Source organism: Salvelinus sp. IW2-2015, unplaced genomic scaffold (genome assembly GCF_002910315.2).
Source record: "Salvelinus sp. IW2-2015 unplaced genomic scaffold, ASM291031v2 Un_scaffold4621, whole genome shotgun sequence".
Taxonomy (NCBI): Eukaryota; Metazoa; Chordata; class Actinopteri; order Salmoniformes; family Salmonidae; genus Salvelinus; species Salvelinus sp. IW2-2015.
In genome coordinates, this window is record NW_019945891.1 from 25,317 (window position 1) to 37,806 (window position 12,490).

At 46.8% G+C, this 12,490-nt stretch overlaps 1 pseudogene; it reads right to left on the minus strand.

Moving 5' to 3' along the window:
• LOC112077492 (tensin-1-like) overlaps positions 1–11,992 on the minus strand; it is a 37,148-nt pseudogene extending 25,156 nt beyond the window's left edge.
• Positions 11,993–12,490: the final 498 nt, after the last annotated feature.

Genomic DNA, 12,490 nt, shown 5'->3' on the forward strand with positions numbered 1-12,490 from the left:
AGGTCATAGGGCATGTTGGAGCGTATTACCGCTGACCAAAATGGCTGCCGGGGCCTAGCTTGACATGATGGCTACTTGTCACGGCCTGTGCTCTGGTGCAACTGCCTCCTCTCTCTTCTCAATTTGGGGATATGGTGGCATAAGATAGGGTGCCCACTGCCCTTCTGTATTCATTGTCTTGTCCCGTCCACAATACTAATCAATAGGGACCATGATGAATGATGACAGCCCCAGCGAGGGCAGTGGAATGGGGCTGTGGGACTGCAGAAGCAGAGGGGCAAGGTGGAGGAGGTGGAGGAGGAAGGGGAGTAGAGGTGAGAGGAGGTGAGCAGGAGTTTGGTGTGGGGTCCCGTCATCTCCTGACCCCCAGCCCTAGCCCTTGCAACACCACAACTGTGATCTGGGTGGGTGGGGGGGAGTGCAGGGGTTCGGGTTACCAGCAGAGCGACTGACTACCACCTATTTCTGCAGCAGCTATTTAAAGGAGTGATTGACAGTGTGTTGTGGGGGGGTGCTTTATGACATGGGGTCCGCTCCTGCAGCTAAGACGGGCGGGAGAGGAAAGGGGGGAGATAGGAGGAAAGGATGAAGAACGAGAGGAGGCAAGAGGGGTAGGGCAAGGTAGTCACTAGTTTTGGCGATGCTTAAACAGACAAAAGGGAATAGCAATATGTGAAAGAATTAAAAGTCTGAACGGCTGAGGAAGATGCTCTTACTTTTAGATGTGGAGAGAGGTGGTGCAGTGGAATGCCAGTGGAAGTACCAGTGGAAGTACCAGTGGAAGTACCAGTGGAAGTACCAGTGGAATGCCAGTGGAAGTATCCAGTGGAAGTACCAGTGGAAGTACCAGTGGAAGTCCAGTGGAATGCCAGTGGAAGTACCAGTGGAAGTACAGTGGAAGTACAGTGGAATGAGTGGAGTACCAGTGGAGTAGTACCAGTGGAAGTACCAGGGGAAGTACCAGTGGAAGTACCAGTGGAAGTACCAGTGGAAGTACCAGTGGAATGCCAGTGGAAGTACCAGTGGAAGTACTAGTGGAAGTACCAGTGGAAGTACCAGTGGAATGCCAGTGGAAGTACAGTGGAAGTACCAGTGGAAGTACCAGTGGAAGTACCAGTGGAAGTACAGTGGAATACAGTGGAATGCCAGTGGAAGTACCAGTGGAAGTACCAGTGGACTAGTACAGGGGAGTACCAGTGGAATGCCAGTGGAAGTACCAGTGGAAGTACCAGTGGAATGCCAGTGGAAGTCAGTGGGAACAGTGGAATGCAGTGGAAGTACCAGTGAAGTACAGCGGAAGTACCGAGTACCAGTAGAATGCAGTGGAAGTACCAGTGGAAGTACCAGTGGAAGTACCATGGAAAGTACCAGTGGAAGTACCAGTGGAAGTACCAGTGGAATGCCAGTGGAAGTACCAGTGGAAGTACCAAGTTGGAAGTACGCAGTGGAAGTACGCAGTGGAATGCAGTGGAAGTACGTGAAGTACAGTGGAAGTACCAGTGGAAGTGCCATGTTCCTAAATGCTGTGGCCTCTCACTATCACCTTCATTTACCAAACACCAGGGGCTCTATAGGAACACCTCTGTCCAAGGAGAGGACTTCCCACACAACTAATCAAGGGTTGCATCAACAGTAAACCAGAAGTCCCTAACTGTACAGTGTGATTTGGCTCTAGATGGTCTCATGGCTCTACACCGCAAGGAGGCATTCATTACATTTCATGAAAATGATATTGGCCAATTATCACACCGTTCTGCTGTTGAGGTATACTGCTACCCAACTGGAGGTCAGCCAACACCCTTTGGTTTCTTCTAGACTGTGGGGGGGGGTCTACTGATTTACATTTCAACATCTGCCTGATGAGTCCGTCACTTGTAGATGTATGAGTGTGTGTATTTGTGTGTGTGTGTGTGTGTGTGTGTGTGTGTGTGGTGTGTGTGTGTGTGTGTGTTGTGTGTGTGTGTGTGTGTGTGTGTGTGTGTGTGTGTTGCGTGCGTGCGTGTGTGTGTTTGTTTGTGAGTCATCTTTAACATTTCAATACACCACCTGAGGGTGGCCAGTTATGTGCAGAGTCAGTCTCAAAGACTCTATTAGCCACTGGAGATATGTGACAACAACTGTTCCAGCACACCTAGTTTGACTGTGCTGTGCTGTGCTGTGTGTGTGTGTGTGTGTGTGTGTGTGTGTGTGTGTGTGTGTGTGTGTGTGTGTGTGTGTGTGTGTGTGTGTGTGTGTGTGTGTGTGTGTGTGTGTGTGTGTGTGTGTGTGTGTGTGTGTGTGTGTGTGTGTAGTGGTGTAAATTATTTAAGTAAACATACTTTAAAGTACTACTTTATTTATTTTGGGGGGTTTGTATTCTTACTATTTAACTTTTTTTTTTAATTCTATATTCAAAATGAAAAATAATGTACTTTTACAATTTTTGTCTGACACCAAAACTACTCGTTATATTTTGAATGCTTGCAGGACAGGAAATGGTCAAATACAAGATTTCTCAAGAGAACATCCCTGGTCATCCTACTGCTGCCTCTGATCTGGCGGACTCTAAATAACAATTATTCGTTTGCAAAGGATGTCTGAGTGTTGGAGTGTGACCCTGGCTATCCGTCAATAAAAAAAAACAAGAAATGGTTCCGTCTGGTTTGCTAAATATAAGGAATTTGAAATGATTTACTCTTTCTTTTGATATCTTAAGTATATTTAAAACTAAATACTTTAGACTTTTACTGAAGTAGTATTTTACTAGGTGCTTTCACTTTTCATTAAGCACGGGAGGTTGGTGTCACCTTAATTAGGGAGGACGGGCTCGTGATAATGGCTGGAGCGGCATTAGTGGAATGGTATCAAATACATCACACACTTGGTTTGTAGGTGTTTGATGCCATTCCATTTGTCTCTGAGCAGTCCTCCCTCAGCAGCCTCCAGTGCTATTAAGGTATCTTTTACTCAAGTATGACAACTGGGTACTTTTCCACCACTGTGTGTGTATGTGTGTGTGTGTGTGTGTGTGTGTGTGTGTGTGTGTGTGTGTGTGTGTGTGTGTGTGTGTGTGTGTGTGTGTGTGTGTGTGTGTGTGTGTGTGTTGTGGTCTTGGTGCTCACCATCTCCTGTACCTCGCAGCCCCTGTTTGAAGTTCTCGTAGGAGTCCAGCGGATGAGGGGGTCTTGGGTATTGTTAGTCCACCGACACTTGTGGGCTTTCTCAAGGTGGCCCATTCCTGAGAGACACAAAGCCAGTGGGGTAATGCAGTCTTTAACCCATTAATGTCCATAACAGAAATACAATATAACATGTACTTTCTGTCTAGCCACATGCAGTTAACTATGTGACAACACACAATCAATTTACACCAATCCATGCTGTGAGGCTTTACCTTATGGTACTAACTATAGTTTGTGTATAAATTGCTACATGTAGCATGCATTGAAGCATTCAACTTGAAATACACTGATTACCTGTATTTGATTTTCTCAGGTCCGAAGGAGAAGACAAATTCCACTTTCCATATTCTGGAAATCTCTCATCTGTGTAGTGACACACATTAAACGACAATCATTTCACATTTTTACAGAGGCCAGGTAAATACAGTACACACGCGAACATGTGTACGCACTTCAACAAACACACGTACACACGTGCACACACACATTAAACAACAATCAATTACATTTTTGGGAGAGGCACATAGGTACATACACACACGAACATGTGTACGCACTCCTACAAAAGACACAACACACAGTCACCCAACACACACACACAACACAGTCACCCACGCACACACACAGTCACCACGCACACACACACACAACAGTCACCCATGCACACATACACACACACAGTCACCCACGACACAACACACACAAGTCCCACGCACACATACACACACCCAGTCACCACGCACGCACACACACCACACACAGTCACCCAGCACACATACACACACACAGTCACCACGCCACATACATACACACAGTCACCCCGCACACACTAAACAACACACAGTCACCACGCACAACATTACATACACACAGTCACGCACACATACACACAACAGTCACCCACGCACACACACACAACACCACCACGACACATACCACGCACACATCAACACACCAGTCACCCACGCAACACACATCACCAGCGCCAGCACACTACACACAACAGTACGCAGCACACATACCACACACAGTCTTCCAATGCACACATACACACACACAGTCCACCCACGCACCATACACACACATCTCACCCACATCACACATACCAGCACACTGACAGTCACCCCGACACACACACACACACAGTCACCCATACACACATAAACAACAGACACCACATACACCCAGTCAGCACACACACCATCAAGCGACAACACAGTCACTCCACAGCAACATACACACACACAGTCACCACGCACCACATCATACACACAGTCGCCCACCACACACTACACACACACAGCATCCCACGCACACATACACACACACATGTTCCACACAGCACACATACACACACGACATCACCCAGCCACCTACACACACACAAGTCACCACGCACACATACACACACACACCTTTAAAAGTCTGATCAGTTCATTCTTCCCGAAGACCACTCCAGGTGTGGATGGCACAGGTGTGGAACTGCACTCTAAATAACATCCCTAATGGGTCCGGAACGCTTGTGGTAACACTTCAACTGGGGAGGAGGAGAGATAGGAGAGGAGGAGGAGAGGAGGAGGAAGAGGAGGAAGAGGAGGAGGAGGAGGCAGGAGGATGAGGAGGAGGAAGGAGGAGGAAAGATGAGGAGAGAGTAAGCATATAACGGACATCAAGACAAGGCTTTTGCTACAGTAAAAGACGAAGGCCGCAGTCCAGATTTGCAAACTCATGTCTAAACCCGCTGGTCCTAGAGATCAGACCACGGTTCCCACCAGAACAGAACATGGTCAGTACAATGGTGCATGTTCTGATGGGGAGGCCCGTCTAGTTGGTCCTAATGTGGTGTGGTCTGGTCTGGTGTGGTCAGGTGGTCTTGGGTGGTCTGGGTGTGGTCTGGCGTGGTTGGCGTGGTCTGGTGTGGTCTGGGTGGTGGAACAAGGACACATTCTTCCCTAATAGAACTCTAGTGAACAGGAGGGCAAGATAACATTACAGAGAGAGAGAGAGAGAGAGAGAAGAGACAGAGAGAGAGAGACAGAGAGAGAGAGAGAGAAGAGAGAGAGAGAGAAGAGAAGAAGTGAGAGAGAGAGAGAGAGAGAGAGAAGAGAGAGAGAGAGAGAGAGAAGAGAGAGAAGAGGTACGAAGAGAGAGAGAGAGGCGGGAAACAGAGAGAGAGAATGAGAAGTGAGAGAGAGAGAGAGACAGAGCGAGAGAGAGAGAGAGAGAGACAGAGAGAGAAGAGGAGAGAGAGAGGAGAGAGAGACAGAGAGAGAGACAGAGAGCGAGAGAGAGAGAATGAGAGAGAGAGTGAGAAGAGAGAGAGAGAGAGAGAGAAGAGAGAGAGAGGCGAGAGAGAGAGAGAGAGAGAGACAGCGAGAGAGAGAGGAGAGAGAGGAACAGAGAGAGAGAGCGAGAGAATGAGAGACGAGAGAGAATGAGAGAGGAGAGCGACAGAGAGAGAGAGAGAGAGAGAGAGATGAGAGAGAGAGAGAGAGGACGACAAGAAAAGAGAAGAAGAGTAGGGAAGAGAGAGAGGGAGAGATGGAAGAGGAGAGAGAGGAGAGAGAGAGAGAGAGAGAGAAGAGAGAGAGGAGATGGAGAGAGAGATGAGAGATCCTGGTGGTGGAGGAACTGTATTTGGTGGAATATGAAAAAGTCAACCTTAACGTATAAGTGGACTACTGTAGGCCACTGGGCTTGTGGTCTTGGTGCTCACCATCTCCTGTATCCTCGCAGCCCCTGTTGAAGTTCTCGTAGGAGTCCCAGCGGATGAGGGGGTCTTGGGTATTGTAGTCCACCGACACTTGTGGGCCATTCTCAAGGTGGCCCATTCCTGAGAGACACAAAGCCAGCTGGGTAATGCAGTCTTTAACCCATTAATGTCCATAACAGAAATACAATATAACATGTACTTTCTGTCTAGCCACATGCAGTTAACTATGCTGACAACACACAATCAATTTACACCAATCCATGCTGTGAGGCATTACCTTATGGTACTAACTATAGTTTGTGTATAAATTGCTACATGTAGCATGCATTGAAGCATTCAACTTGAAATACACTGATTACCTGTACCTTTGATTTTCTCAGGTCCGAAGGAGAAGACAAATTCCACTTTCCCATATTCTGGAAATCTCTCATCTGTGTAGTGACACACATTAAACGACAATCAATTTCAKATTTTTACAGAGGCCAGGTAAATACAGTACACACGCGAACATGTGTACGCACTTCAACAAACACACGTACACACGTGCACACACACATTAAACAACAATCAATTGACATTTTTMGGGAGAGGCCACATAGGTACATACACACACGAACATGTGTACGCACTCCTACAAAGACACACACACACAGTCACCCACGCACACATACACACACACAGTTACCCACGCACACATACACACACACACCTTTAAAAGTCTGATCCAGTTCATTCTTCCCGAAGACCACTCCCAGGTCGTGGATGGCACAGGTGTGGAACTGCACTCTAAATACCACATCCCTAATGGGGCTCCGGAAGCGCTTGTGGTAACACTTCAACTGGAGGAGGAGGAAGAGGAGGAGGAGGAGGAGGAAGAGGAGGAAGAGGAGGAGGAGGAGGAGGAGGATGAGGAAGAGGAAGAGGAAGAGGAGGAGAGAGTAAGCATATAACCGGACATCAAGACAAGGACTTTTGCTACAGTCAAACCAGACGAAGGCAGCAGTCCAGATTGCCAAACTCATGGTCTAAACCCTGCTGGTCCTAGAGATCAGACCACGGTTCCCCACCAGAACAGAACATGGTCAGTACAATGGTGGCATGTTCTGATGGGGAGGCACGTCTAATGTGGTCTAATGTGGTGTGGTCTGGTCTGGTGTGGTCTGGTCTGGCGTGGTCTGGTGTGGTCTGGCGTGGTCTGGCGTGGATCTTGGCGTGTGGGAACAAGGACACATTCTTCCCTAATAGAACTCTAGTGAACAGGAGGCAAGATAACATTACAGAGAGAGAGAGAGAGAGAGAGAGGAGAGAGAGAGACAGGAGAGAGAAGAGAGAGACAGAGAGAGAGATGAGAGAGGAAGAGAGAGAGAGAGAGAGGACAGAGCGAGAGAGAGAAGAGAGAGACAGAGAGAGAAGAGAGAGACAGAGAGAGAGAGAGAGAGACAGAGAGCGAGAGAGAGAGAAAAATGAGAGAGAGAGTGAGAGAGAGAGAAGAGCGGAGAGAGAGAGAGAGAGACAGCGAGAGGGAGAGAGAGACAGCAGAGGAGAGAGCAGAGAGAGACAGAGAGAGAGAGGAGAGAGGCGAGAGAGAGAGAGAGAAGAGACAGAGAGAGAGAGAGAGAAGAGAGAGAGAAGAGAGAGATAATGGAGAAGGAGAGGGAGAGAGGAGATCAGAGGAATGGATCCTGTGGTGGAGGATTATTGTGTGGAATATGAAAAAGTCAACCTTCAACAGTATATGGACCTACTGTAAAGCCACTAAGGCCAACACAAACACAGTACAACCACAACACCCATACATTTGATTTTTTTTTTTTTTTTTACCGTTATTTTACCAGGTAATTGACTGAGAACACGTTCTCATTTGCAGCAACGACCTGGGGAATAGTTACAAGGGAGAGGAGGGGGATGAATGAGCCAATTATAAACTGGGGATTATTAGGTGACCATGATGGTTTGAGGGCCAGATTTGGGAATTTAGCCAGGACACCGGGGTTAACACCCTACTCTTACGATAAGTGCCATGGGATCTTTAATGACCTCAGAGAGTCAGGACACACCCGTTTAACGTCCCATCCGAAAGACGGCACCCTACACAGGCAGTGTCCCCAATCACTGCCCTGGGGCATTGGATATTTTTTTAGACCAGAGGAAAGAGTGCCTCCTACTGGCCCTCCACACCACTTCCAGCAGCATCTGGTCTCCCATCCAGGGACTGACCAGGACCAACCCTGCTTAGCTTCAGAAGCAAGCCAACAGTGGTATGCAGGGTGGCTTGCTGGCTCTGATGAGAGCCAGCAGAGCTCTCATCAGCTCTGAGAGCTCTGATGACAAAGGATGTGCTTCTTACCAAAATGTCTCCTTTTAGGAGAAGGCCAGGTTCAATGGTGATGCAGATACTGGTGTGGACTGTCACCTTGGACGTTACTGTGGAATTAATTCAGATGAAAAACCATTATAAACACTTTAAAACAGTTTTGGGTGTTTTTCTTATAGTGGTTCAGGTATGACTGAAGTAAGAAGAGCTTGTCCCAAATCAGTTATCACAAGTCAGCATTGTAAATGGATGAGGGTGTGTGTGTGGGGGGGGGGGGTCATTTCCGTGTGGTGTTGTTTTGGTCGTGAGGACCCTGGATGGAGAAGGTGGGTCGTGAGGTGGGAGTTACGGTATCCCTCCCTGTACACATAGAACCCTAGAGCTGTGTCCCTGACAATCTATCTGCCTGCCTGCCCCACCAGCACACACTGACACACATACAGACTCTCTCTCTCTCTCTCTCTCCACCCCACCCCCTCTCTGTATCTCTCTCTCCCCCTTTCTATCTTTCTCTCTCTCTCTCTCACTCACTCTCTCTCTCGCTCTCTCTTTCTCTCTCTCTGTTCCTCTCTCTCTACCCACCCTCTCTCTTGTGTTCCTCTCTCTCTATTTCTCCCCCCTCTCTCTCTTTCTCTCTGTTCCTCTCTCTCTATCCCCCCTCTCTCTGTGTTCCTCTCTCTCCATTTCTCCCCCTCTCTCTCTTTCTATACTGTTCCTCTCTCTCTATCCCCCCTCTCTCTGTGTTCCTCTCTCTCTATTTCTCCCTCCCTCTCTCTCTCTCTCGCACACACACACACAAACAGATGGGGATTATTAAGGGCTAATTCCTTAACAAGGGGTGACAGGCTTAGAAGTACTGTGGACTGAGAGGGAGAGAAAGAAAGAGGGATAGAGTGACAGAATCTGAGAGTAAAGAAAACAAGCCCCATGAAAGACAAATCAACCCACAATGCAACAGATAAAAACTAAAGAAACATACTATATCCCTGACGTGTAGACTGGCTGCATCGCCTGGTAAATCTTCAGGAAAGGACGACAGCCTGCGAGGGGAAAAAAGAAGAAAAGAAGAACAAGTATTCCAAAATGAAACAATTATTTATACTATTATTTATATTGAATGAAAGTCTATCCCATTGAAGAAAAACATTTAGATAAAAAAAAATATATAATAATTAAATAAAGGCTATCCTGTTGCAGACTCACCTCCTTTGGACTCGAAGTTGGGGATGCCGTGCATGATGACGTGGTGCAGGAACAGAGGCTTGTTGTTAATCTTGATGTGGCCAGAAAGCAGACCACTGAAGTAACGCACATACCTACACACATCCACACAACACAGTCACAGCGTGAAACAGAGGGACAACCCTTCAATGTCATGCACCATGAGTCTGGCAAGCAAGACTAGCAAACACGCCACATCTATTATCAAAGAGGCTTTGCACACTATGGAGATGTCAGAGTGAATTGGAGTGTACGAGCGCCAGGCAGCTCTGCCTGCCAGGCAGGGGTATGTCGTGTTGTGTTGGTGAGCTCTGCCTGCCAGGCAGGGGTATGTAGTGTTGTGTTGGTGAGCTCTGCCTGCCAGGCAGGGGTATGTCGTAATGTGGGGTTTTGTTGGTTGACTATGCCTGCAGGCAGGGGTATTGTTATGTTTGTGTTGGTGAGCTCTGCCTGCCAGGCAGGGGTATGTAGTGTTAGTTTGGTGAGCTCTTGCCTGGCCAGGCAGGGGTAATGTGTGGTTGTGTTGGTGAGCTCTGCCTGCCAGGCAGGGTAATGTAGTGTGTGTGTGAGCTTGCCCTGCCAGGCAGGGGTTGAGATGTTGTGTGTGAGCTCTGCCTGCCAGGCAGGGGTATGTAGTGTTTGTGTTTGTGATGCTTGCTGCCTGCCAGGCAGCCTGTTAAGACTAATGAATCATGCAGAGTGTGTTCTGTTCCAGAGGTCGGCCCCTTCTCCCCACCACCCCTGTGTCCCCTCCGCACTCCGCTGGCAGTGCCAGATGGTTCGGTCTCCCAAATAAATTAGGTCGGAGCAGGAAGGCATTCACAGACCCAGCTGGGTTGTGTAAGGAGCTCCCTGTGTAAAGCGGTGGTCACGCCGGAAGAACATCGGCCACACCAGATTCTGACATGTTACAGTTACTACTGTACAGAGATATAATATAATGTTGGGCTGCCCACAGAATCAAGTCTGGACAACCATCCGCCAATTTTGGCTCAGAACATTCACTTAAGATCTAACCTAGATTCTAATCTAGAGTGGAATCTTCCTCAACAAGAAGTTGATGATGATTTGATGAGTGTACCCTTCAGACAGAAGTGAGTGTTTCCTATGTGGTCGTTTCTACGGAGCGGAGTAAGCAGTGTCCTGAGATCCACCCTTACTAAGCCACCAATTCAGATGCCAGAAGTCACTGAGAGGGGAGGAACGAAACGATGGATGTGTGTCAGAATGAACTCTGGAACAGTATCTTAATTCAGCTTAAGTGGAATCCTGGAAATACAGAAAGCGCTAGGCCTTGTCCAAAAAACATTATTCCTGCAATTATGTCAGTATTAGGCTTCATTGGGAGGATTAAGGGCAAAAGACAGAGGTATTTCCTTGTTTGGGACGCACTGGGAGAGAGGGACTGGAGGAGAGGAGGATAGCCCTTTGAAACAGTGAGATTACACCAGGTCATTCCATGACTGAATTCCACTCTGTAGAAGTCACGCCCATCCCTTTTACCCTGTTGACTTCTTCAATGACCAGAAATGAAGGAATACACAAGTAATGGAATCGCCAGCCGTTGCTCTTCACCATAGGGATCAAACTCATCCGCCTATAGGAAGTTGTGGGTGCAAAACAGGAAGTGAGAGTAGTAAGTGGTAACTGACCTCTCCTGGACGGTTGACCCCACAGGAAGTGCTTTTTCTCGTATGAAGCGCCTCAATGACGAACTGTCCAGTGCCTGGTCAGCACTGAAGGACACAGGAGATGACAACAGGTCATTGATCGGCTCTTCTCAACTGAACACATAAATTTACTATACAAATAATTTGCCCTGAATATGACCCTGAATAAGTGTCTTACGTTGTTTCTCCTTTAAAAAACGTCCTTAATGCGCCGTGTTCGCTTAAGAAGTGTCTTAAAGCTACCATATTTTTACCTATTTTTTTCCATCCCCACATGCTACAGTAGTCCCAGTAATTATTAACTGATCATGTACAGATGTAGGATCTTAATATTGATCATCCTGTCTGCAGGGAAACTTTCCTGAAAATGCCAGGAAATGTTTAACTATAGTGTATTTGAAGGGTTAAAAAGTAGTTCGGTGAAGTTCAAAAAATGTTCCATTAATTATAATCCATGATAAAATTCCACATTTCCTGTTGCCGCAGATATTTCCTACCGTGCAAACTGTCTCAAATTAAGATCCTACTCTGTAACTGTAAACGTTTGTTCATGAGTGTACTGTTTATCTTTCTAGTGCCAGACTCTCAGCATTAAGCAAGATATGACTGTCTTCGAGTATCAAGAAACAAGTGTGATTTGAACCTTTGTTATTCCTTAGTGAAAGTGTAAGTCGCAAACCCATCCCCCACCCCTGAATACATCCTGGAGTCCTTTACAAGGTATGACATATTGTAAATGTTCCTCTTTATTGACCAAAAAGTACAACAGAGCCTGAACAGAAATGTTTTTGGCATATACAACCAATCAGGTTTCATTTGACGGCCCAATCCCAATCCTTTGGCCTATCTATCGTTACAGATCTACGTGCTTGCCTGACATCACCAAGTTTTTGTCTATGAACTTGACCGGCATCTCAAGGGGTGAACATAGAAACAGGGTTGGGGTGAATTCGATATGGAAGTGGGTCTAATTCAGCAAGTAGATTTTTAAATTTAAAATCCCAAAGATGGAAAAAACCTTTTGACATATATAGCTTTCTCTTTTTAGCTTTGAGCAAGTCAATTAAATAGATGCCGCCTTTTTGTTACTGAATTAATAATGTCAGTTTTTCCTGAACTTGACTGCCTTCAATTCAAATGACCACAAACTGATAGAAATCTAAATGAAATGTATAAGAATGGACTAATGTCTGTTTGATTCAAACTGGGAAATATCTGGGAACTTTAGGATGTATGGTAACTTCAAAGCATGGCGGTGATATGAGATGAATGACAATTGTCCCAGTGACTAATAACAGAACAGGGTACATGAGGTCAGTTGTCTGCAGTCAGAAGTCTTGGGTACATGGCTGATATGTTGTAATACAAACAAGGGTACATGAGGTCAGTTTGTCTGCAGTTCCCAGAAGTC